General features: G+C 42.1%; 1 pseudogene; it reads left to right on the top strand.

Annotated features, from left to right (window-relative positions):
• Positions 1-748: 748 nt before the first annotated feature.
• Positions 749-2,777, top strand: LOC101332926 (nuclear receptor coactivator 4 pseudogene; annotated as a pseudogene).
• Positions 2,778-9,177: the final 6,400 nt, after the last annotated feature.

Here is a 9,177-nt window from a genome sequence, read left to right as displayed (position 1 = left end):
AAAGTCAGTTCTGTGAGAATACATCAAGGAAGCCAGTATCTATGGGACAATCCCACGCATGCTCCAGTGGGGTATGTACAGGATGCCTTGGGAGCAGAAGGAAGGCCAGCTCAGTTTGGAGCGAGTTGGGTCTTTTTTTTTTTTTTTTTTTGGCTGCGTTGGGTTTTCGTTGCTGTGCCAGGGCTTTCTCTAGTTGTGGTGAGCGGGGGCTACTCTTAGTGAGTGTGCGGGCTTCTCATTGCTGTGGCTTCTCTTATTGTGGAGCATGGGCTCTAGGCGTGCAGGCTTCAGTAGTTGTGGCACGTAGGCTCAGTAGTTGTGGCATGCAGGCTCTAGAGTGCGGGCTCAGTAGTTGTGGTGCACGGGCTTAGTTGCTGTGCAGCATGTGGGATCTTCCCGGACCAGGGCTCGAACCCGTGTCCCCTGCATTGGCAGGCGGATTCTTAACTACTGCACCACCAGGGAAGTCCCACGAGTTGGGTCTTAAGGGATAAGTGGAAGTTAACTAGGCAGATAGGGACAGGACATTCAAAACAGAGGGAACCAAATGTACAAAGCCGCAGCAGTACCAGTATAAAGCACAAGAAACCCCAAGTTGCTAGCTACGACTGGAGCCTATGAGCTTGGTAGACAATGAAGATGGAGTGGTAGGAGGTACCAGTTCTTGTGAGCTTTGTATACAACTGTACAGTCAGAATTGTGTTCTGCAGGGCATAAGGGAGACAAATACTTTTCAAAGGTGTTTTTTATGTGTGCCCTCCGCCCCGCCCGTCGGACGCTGCCAGGCTCACGGGCGGGGCGCAGCCTGCGGGTTCGGGGGAACTTTGTCACCCTGGTCCCGGAGAAAGCAGCGTCCTGCTTGCTGGGCAGCTCGCAGGGCGGGGACCTGGCCTGCAAGGAGGAACAGGGAGCAGAGGACTACCTCACAGACCAGAGTGGCTGCTCCAGTAATAAAGAACCCCTTTTGAGGTGTTGTGATGCACGGAGGGACTTGGTGGAGTTCTTCGGGCTGAACGGCAAATTAAAGATAACTTGTGAGAGGTCAAAGCCCAGATTCACAGCTGCATAAGTCATCACCGGGAATGCCTTCGAAGCCATGAGGTGTGGCTGTATGAACAGGTAGATCTCATCTATCAGCTTAAAGAGGAGATGCTTCAGCAGCAGGTCCAACAACTCTACTGGTTTCTGGGCCAGTTCAACTGTCTTATGCATCAGCTGGAGGGCACCCAATACAAAGATCTAGCCAATCAAGTCTCCGTGTGCCCGGAGAGACTGGGCAGTTTGACCCTCAAACCTGAAGATTCGACTGTCCATTCTTTGAAACCGATAATAACTGCCCTGCACCAGGCAATCACCACGTTTGGGTCTCTCAAGACCATTCAAATTCCTGAGCACCTGATGGCTCATGCTAGTTCAACAAATATTGGGCCCTTCCTGGAGAAAAGAGGCTATATCGCGTCGCCAGAGCAGAAGTCAGCATCCAGCACCACAGCGGTCCCTCTCAGCGAATGGCTCCTTGGAAGCAAACCTGCCAGCAGTTGCCAGGCTCCTTACATGCCCAGTACCAATGTGCAGGACTGGCTCACCCAAAAGCAGACCTTGGAGAATAGTCAGACTTCTGCTAGAGCCTGCAATTGCTTCAGTAATGTCTGGGGCAACCTAAAGGGCTTGGAAAACTGGCTCCACAAGAGTCAGCAACAAGTTTCTTTTGCTGGTAAACAAGTTACCAAAAGTGTAACAGCTATTCTACTACCAGTTCTTACTCCAGTGAAATTGAAAAGGTTGGAGATCTAGTGCTTCTTGAGCAAGATGAGGTGGAGCTTTCTGATTGGCTAGCGACTCCCCAGGAACCCTATAAGCTTGAGAAGCCTGGGAATGGCAGCTGTGAAACCAGTGAGAAGTTTAAGCTCTTGTTCCAGGTGTTCCAGGAGTCCTATGGTGTGAATGACTGGCTCATCAAGCCTGATTCCTGTACCAGTTGTCAGGGTAAACAGCCCAAAGGTGTGGAGATTGAGAACCGGGGCAATCTGAAGTGCCTGAATGACCACTTGGAGGCCCCTTGGGAGTGGATCCCAGCATGATTGGCTGAGGACTGGCTTGTCCAGAATCATCAAGGCCCATGTAAAGTAGAGGAGGTCTGCAGAGCCCATGAGCCCTGTACAAGCTTTGCAGAGCGCGTGTGTGATGAAAATTTTGAGAAGGAAGCTCTGTGTAAATGGCTTCTGAAGAAAGAAGGAAAGGGTAAAAATGGTATGCCTGTGGAACAAAAACCTGAACCTGAGACACGTAAAGATTCCCTGAATATGTGGCTCTGTCCATCCAGAAGAGAGGAAACAGAACAAGCTAAGGCACCAAAGGCAATGGCTTCTTCTAGAATTGCTGATTCCTTCCAAGTCCTAAGGAACAGTCCCTTGTCAGAGTGGCTCATTACCCCCTCATGCAAAGAAGGATGTCCCAAGGAAGTGCCTCTTACAGAGGAGAGAGCTGGCATACCAAAGCTTACAAGCCACTTGGCCACTTCCTGGTGTCCCTTTAACACAGCTGACTGGGTCTTGCCAGGAAAGAAGACGGGAAATCTTAGCCAGTTATCCTTAGGAGAAGACAAATGGCTACTTCGAAAGAAGGCCAAGGAAGTATTACTTAATTCGCTCCTACAGGAGGAACACAACTTTCCCCCAGACTGTTACGGCCTCCCAGCAGTTTGTGATCTCTTTGCCTGTATGCAGCTTAAAGTTGATAAAGAAAAATGGTTGTATTGAACTCCTCTACAGATGTGAAGGAATGGAGTACTAGAGTCAGACAAATTTTCTGCAGATTATCACAAATCCATGAGCTGAGTGACTGCGGCTTGCCAAATCATTGCGTTTCTGGGTCTGATGTAGTTCCTTTTCTGCCTAATTTTGAACTAGTGAAGAGACATAATAAGTCATCAAATTATGAGTTACTGTGTAAAAGAAAAAGGCCGTTTGTTGACGCTGAGGTGATTCAGTTTCTTCCTACAGAAGTATTAATTCACCCCTACACTAGAAACACAGCATCGTGGTGGGTAGGTCTTTTTCATAAGCCTCCATGGCTCCTTAGCTTGGGTTGTTGTTAGAAGTACATTAAAGCACTGTAGTTTTAAAAATGAAATAGTTCTATAATCAAGGTGTGTTGATGTATTCTAATACTAGTAAACTTACCTAACCTTTTGATTTCCCTTCTTCGAATGCTTCCCTTGTTGTGGGTTTTCTTCCATTAACAGTGAATTCTTCTGTTTAATTAATATAATTTAATATATTTTAATATAATATAATATATTTCACACAGATAATTAACCTTGACAGTATAGTGGTTTTTTCTTACCAAAACATGTATTAACAATCTTGGCAAGTTTTGACATTAGTTACAAAAAATTTTAGCTTACATGCCAGATTCTACATTATTTTTCTTTTTTTGAAACAAACTCAGCTATTGCAAGTTTCATCTTAATTCCCTTCTCTAAACGTTATTATTTAAGTATCTAGACAGCTCTTTCAGAAGGGCTCCATATTGCTTGAAGCCTATATTCAGGGTAATCCTAGCCTCTTTCAAAATATTCTGAAGAACTACAGGCAGAAGAGCCCCAGTGCTGACTAATCAAAAAGCAAAAGGCAAGACATGTTGGAAATGTAGTACTTGAATTATTCACTATCCTAAGTGTTACTGGTGCATCCTGTGTAAATGGAAGCTGAACTGGACACCCGGTGCTTTTAACTAGGCATAAATTAAATGTCCTCTCACTGCAAGCATAGCATACCTATACCTTATAATTCAGTGACATTTTAGTGAATAGGCTGTTTTGAACACTGTGCCTTGGGGTGTTTATTGAAGCTTTATGAAAACTATTGATGTTTCCTTAGTATCCTTAAAGTTATGTCCGTGCTTTAAAAAGTTTCTCTGTAGGAGAGAAATGGTATTTATACCAGGTTTTAAAATTCTGTAAGATGAGACATCTTAGTTGCTTTCCAGGCTTTTAAACTATTAAGCCGCTCAACTTGCCTATATGTTATTGGAAATACTTTAAAAGTTTGTGATGTGGTCATCTAGAAAGCCCTTTTGGGGAAACTTCACAGTCCCAGTGTCATTGCCATACAACTTCCTTAGAATTCTTGAACCACAGCTGAAACGAGCCTATTATTTTTTAGTTCCCCCCGATACCATTTAGAACTTTAAAACTAAAGGTGGTGGGTAAAAACTTAAGGAGCCTTTCCATTTTCTTAGGTTGCAGGAAACTTTGTAGTTTTTGAGGTTTAACACACTGTGTATCACTAAATTAACATTAATCACTATGCTAATGAGTATGTAAAACACTGTTTTGCGTTGATGCACTTTGTACCTCCCTCCATTAAAAGCATAAGAGCCAAAAAAAAAGTTGTTTTTTTAATAACAGCTATGTTGAGATATTGTTCACATACCATAAAATTCATCATTTTAAAGTGCACCATTCAATGTTTTTGAGTATATTCACAGTTGTGCAACCATCACCACAATCTGGTTTTAGAACATTTTAATCACCCCCCAAAAGAAAACCCCATATCCATTAGCAGTCCCTCCACATTCCCTCCTCCCCTCAGGCCCTGGCAACCACTAATCTAGATTTTTGTAGATTTTCCTTTTGTGAACATTTCAGACGAATGGAATCACATGTAGTCTTTTGTGGCTGACTTCTTTCACTTAGCAAAATGTTTTCAAGGTTCATCCATGTTGTAGTATATGTCAGTAATTCATTCTTTTTTATGGTCAAATAATATTCTGTTGCATGGATATACCACATTTGCTTTATCCATTCATCAGTTGATGGGCATTTCGGTTGTTTGCACTTTTTGGCTATTGTGAATATTGCTACCATGAACATTTGTGTACAAATTTTTGTGTGAACATGTATTTTCATTTCTTTGGGATATACACCGAGGAGTGGAATTAATGGGTCATATGGTAACTTCATTTTTAACCATCTGTCAAACGTTTCTAAAGTGGCCACACCATTTTACAATCTCACCCACAATGTACAAGGGTTCCAATTTCTCTATATCCTTACCAACACTTGCTATTGTTTGTCTTTTTTATTTTAGCCATCCCTGTGAGTGTGACGTGGTATCTTATTGTGGTTTTGATGTGGATTACCCTAACGGTTAATGCTGAGCATCTTTTCATGTGCTTATCGGCCATTTGTACACCTTCTTTGGAGAAATGTCTATTAATATCCTTAGTCCATTTTTTTTCATTTTTATTTGTCTTTTTATTGAGTTGTAAGAGATTTTTAAAATGTATTCTGGATATGTCCCTTATTAGACATATGATTTGCAGAAACATTCTCCCATTCTGTGGATTGTGGGCTGTCTTTTCACTTTGCTAATGGTGCCGTTTTTTTTTAATTGAAGTATAGTTGATATAGAATATTATATTTTTTAATGGTGTCCTTTGAAGCTGAAAACTGAAATTTTGATAAAGTCACATTTATCTAGTTTTTCTTCTGCTGCTTGTACTTTTGGTGTTATAAGAAACCATTGCCTAATCTAGGTTTATAAAGTTTACTCCCATGCTTTTTGTTTTTTGTTTTTTCTAAGAATTTTACAGTTCCAGCTTCACAGATAGGTCTATGATCTATTCTGAATTAATTTTTTAGAATGTCAATGTAGGGGTCAAACTTCATTCTTTTGCATGTGGATATCCAGTTGTCTCAGAACCATTTGCTGAAAAGATTATTCTTTCCCTTAAATTTGTTTTTTAAATGCTGTTACAGGGATGCTGGCAATGACATTCTAAAATGCTGTCAGCTCTCAGATTTATGACTGCTTGCTGACGAATTAAATTGACAACAAGAAAGGAATTTCTCTTGTATTTTACAGCTAGATTACTTGTGTGTCTGAAAATTAATTTCTCAATAAGAATGTCAGGAATGTAGTTTTGTTTTCTAAGTATTGAGTTTCTACTGTACGCCAGAAAATGTGCTCGGCGCTGAGTGTAAAATGAACAAAACAGACACAGTCCCTGCCTTCATGGATCCTGTAGTCTAGTGAGAAATTAACAGGGGGCCCTGATATAGTTTAGGGAAATTGAGGAGGGTTTCTCTGGTTGAAGAGTCCCCCCAAAAAACAACAGCATGAAAAGAAGACTGAGCAAGGAAGGAGCTTGACGTTTGGGGGCAAATAAAAGGCCACTGGAGCTACAATGTTCCAGACAAGGAGAGAGATACAAGATGAGGCTGAATAAGTGGTCAGGGCCGGTGAATGGAGGACCTGTAAATCATTTCCCAAACCGTCCGTGAAGGCTCCCCGGTGTCCCAGCAATCTCTCAGGGGCGCCGCGTTTGCTTTGAATTTTAAGGGAAACATAGCGCCATCTGTCGGACACAAAGGGAACTACTCAATCGTGCTGGTTTACACTTCAATTTCAGATGCCTCTACATTCCATCCGAGGGGTTCTCCGCAGTTGGTGTGATAAAAAGCAAGTCCCTCGGGAAAATCAGTGTGGAGCTGGAAATGAGGGTGATTGTATCCAACCCGATTCCAAGGTTTGAGAACTTAAGCAGTGCCCAGCAGGTGCAAAGCTGCTAAGACATAAATATTGTTTGGACCTAATTACTTAATAAACAGAACTGGTAGGTATTTCTTCTGGCCCACGAATGCCCTGAAAAAACCATTATGATATTAAGGCCACCATGAACGGAGAAAAGTTGGGAGCCTCTACTGTTAAGGATTTTGGGGCTTTATTCCAAGTGTTACAGGCAGTTATTAAACGGTTTGAAACAGGGAGAGTGACATGGAGGCTTTAATTTTTTCTAGTAAAGTGATATTTTAAAAATCTAGACATTTTACCTAAAGTGATTTTGCTTTCAATTACTTGTTCAATTATAAAAATGTCTTAGGTTTAAACTCTAATTAAGGACTCCAATGTTTTCCTCCCTAACAGACACTTTTGCCCCAAGGTGAGAGACCAATCAAGAACCCAAGCAGAGGTGGGCTTCTTTCACTGGCTTAAAATTGTTCCTCCCTCCACAAACTGTCCACAAAAAGGAGAGAAGGGGCAGGACCCACTACTCTGATGGCTCTTGGTTCACTTAATGTTGGAAAGTATGGAACAGAATTTTAAACATAGATTAGGCCTGGAAAGCTGCCTCCTTTTTAAGTTGCTTGAAATTTGTATCCTCTCAAATGGATTTGACAGTTGTAGCAGAGATTGCTGGTCCTACCATTGTCTACTGACCCCCTTCTACTTTAGTAAAAGAGCATCAGTCTCCATTTTATTTGGAGTTATGCCCCCTCCCCACCTAACAGACTGAATTTTCCAGCCTCTTTTGACTAGGAGATGTGGCCATGTGACCAATTCAACTGACGATATGTGACCTTCCCAGAAGGCTGCTTAAAAGGAGCTGAGTTAGCTGGAAGGTGTATTCTCTTTGCCCTTCTGCCCTTCCTTCTTTTGGCTTGTGGCACAGATTTGGTGGTTGGAGTACTACCAGCCCTCTTGGACCATGAGATGACCTTGAGAATGAAAGCCAGATGCTAGGGTGATGGAGCAGAAAGATAGGGGGAGCCTGTGTCTCTGATAACTGTGGAGCTACCATACTAGTCCTGGATAGCCTTCCTCTGGACTTATATATGTTAACCTAAAACAAATAGATATTTCTCCAGCAAAGATGGGTTTATTCAGGATCAGCAAAGAATTGCAGTTCAGGGTCTGCAACCATGGTGAGCCACATGCAGTTCCTCTCAGGGCAAGGGAAGGAGAATGCTTTTTATTTTTATTTATTTATTTTTTGGCCACGTTGCGCAGCTTGCTGGATCCTCGTTTCCCAACTAAGGGATTGAACCCCGGGCCACAGCAGTAAAAGCTCAGAGTCCTAACTATTGGACCATCAGGGAACTCCCCGGAGAATGCATTTTATATGAAAGGAAGTGGGCGGACTATAGTAAACAAAGGGTCTGTGGTTTTTCATTGGCTGAGTCCTTGCAGGGAAAGAAAAGTCTTTCTTCTTCCTCTGGGGGCTCTGCTAACCTCGCAGGGCATGAGAGCTCCCCTTTTTGGTCTCCCAACTTTATTTAATAGAGGTTTCTGTTGATTCATTTTTCATATACATATTTGACAGAGAAATTTCTGTCTTATTCAAGCCTCTGTTACTTGGCCTGGACTGTTTTTTGTTTTATGCCACAAAATCAATCCTAATAGTCCTCTCGTATGATTACCCAAAATAAGGTCGCAGCCATTGAACCCTTTCCCCAAGGTGAGGATTGCCAGTTTCACAGATGGGTTTTATTCAGTATCAAAGAATATTTTTTTTCTCTGGAAACTATTTCAGCCCCAACTTTATTCTCAATATTTTTGGCCAGTGCCCTCCTTTGTCATTATTTAGTCAGGAGAGAGAGACAGAGAGAGAGAGAGAGGCGGTGGCGGGGGTGGGGGTGGGGTGGGGGTGGGGGGGTGGGGGGGGTGGGGTGGGGGGTGGGGAAGGAAATCCTTTCCCATCTTGATATAAAAATATTTTCTTATATATTCTTCAAATAATTTTGAAGTTTTGTTTTTTGCATTTAGGCTTCTAATTGAGTGACTCTGAAGGAACATCATAGAAGAGCACCAGAGAACAGGCTTTTATTGGGCTATCCAAAATGCTCAAGAGGAATGATTGTGTGGTTGGCTGGGTCTTATGACAATCTTTGTCCTTGGAAACCCCTTTCCAAACCAATGAGGACAGTATGCCTTGGCTGTGTAGAAACATACTTTTTGACCCAAATTTGAAAAACCCTATGAAATAGGAATAACCAAAGGAAGTACTTGAAATTATTAAAAGATTTTTAACACCCTTGGTCTCTTTTTGACCATTTATCCTTTTTCGGTAGCTCAGAATATTTTAAAAAATGTAATGATTGCATTATTTATCTACGTAAGATAATTTTGCTAAAGCCTTCATCTCGAAAGTTTGCCCTTCAAGATTCTGCCCCTGGAATTCCTACCTTCAAACATGCCCATTTAGAGAGACAAAGAGCTCTTGTTATGTTTGGGGTGGGGGGAGTGGAAGATATTTTTGAATCTACTAGGAAAGAGTTCAAGCTCAGAGTCTTTGATCTGCTGGGATTTCTAACACATGTGAACCCTCAACACACTTTCTCTAATTCTACCAGATGTAGCCAAGTTGTTCAGAGAGAGTCCATCAACTCAT

This window comes from Tursiops truncatus, chromosome 2 (genome assembly GCF_011762595.2).
Source record: "Tursiops truncatus isolate mTurTru1 chromosome 2, mTurTru1.mat.Y, whole genome shotgun sequence".
Classification (NCBI taxonomy): domain Eukaryota; kingdom Metazoa; phylum Chordata; class Mammalia; order Artiodactyla; family Delphinidae; genus Tursiops; species Tursiops truncatus.
Note: the sequence above shows the minus strand (reverse complement) of the source record. Positions and strands in the feature narration are given on the sequence as shown.